Raw genomic sequence first — 1,115 nt, 5'->3', positions numbered from 1 at the left:
TGTCTGCAGTGGAATAGTTTCTGCCAAGGAGGTTCTTAAAGGTGACTACTGAATTGGAACCCTTCTTTGCTCGCTGTGATCTTGGTATCGTTCTTGCAGTCCTGGAGAATCTCAGTTCTGAGGTGTTCTCTCTGGTGCTGTCTCTTCTCTGTTCTTGTTACTTTACTGTAATACAGGCCTACAGTATTTGCACTAAAACAAAAAGCTTGTTAGAGAAAGCTTGCTGCTATGGAAGAAAGAACATATTAAAATGGTTTTGCTTTTAAAATTTTAACTGAGTAGCATTTTGTAGAATAAAATCAATTTAGACTGAAAAGAAAAATGACTTTTCTTTTTTCCTCTGCACTCCCTCCCCCATTCTCCTTTCTTTCCTTCCTGTTACTTGGTGTGATGGTTCCCCCCCTTCTCCTTTGGTGCTCAGTTGTAATGATTGGCTGTTATTGTTGACTATGCTGCTGAGAGTTATGACACTTGTAAATCTTGTTTTAATGACATTGTGGACACTTTTGTATAGCAAGAGCTAACTGGAGTTCTTCTCTCTCTGTTAATTGAAGTCATTAAAAAGCTCCCTTTGCCATGAACAATTAAAAGCTCGCATGTTCCTTCCATATGAACAAATGGGTACAGCATTGCCAGGTGCCTGGCTGTAGTACATTTCAGTGCTTTTTTCATTAGAGCAGCTGCAATCTAGACAGCTGTTAGCAGCAACAATAGTAAATGGGGCAGAGGCTAGCAGAGCAGACCACCTGGGCTAAAAGGCAAATAATGCATTAATCCTTTCTTTGCTTCAAAAGGAAAGGGATAGAGCTAGAAAATGCATGCTGAGGTGACCTTATTATTTTATTTTTAATCCACTGCTTCAGCCAGAAAGACTCAAAGCTTCTGCTCTGAAAGCTTGGGGTGGGGTGGACACCACGGCTGCCTCACTGGCAGAGAGAAGGAGGTTAATATAGAATTGCCTTGCTCACCTGGGAAAAGCTGCAGTCTGGAGTGGAAACCCAGACACCACAGGTTAGGAGTGGAGGATGTCATATTCAAGTAAAAATACCGTGGTGGGGAGGAGATGTTGGGTGAGTCATTGTTAGCCAACATGGCGTCGGGCCAAGCTGCTCGTT

The sequence above is a fragment of the Meleagris gallopavo genome, chromosome 2 (assembly GCF_000146605.3).
Source record: "Meleagris gallopavo isolate NT-WF06-2002-E0010 breed Aviagen turkey brand Nicholas breeding stock chromosome 2, Turkey_5.1, whole genome shotgun sequence".
Lineage (NCBI taxonomy): Eukaryota > Metazoa > Chordata > Aves > Galliformes > Phasianidae > Meleagris > Meleagris gallopavo.
This window is presented reverse-complemented; position numbering follows the sequence as displayed.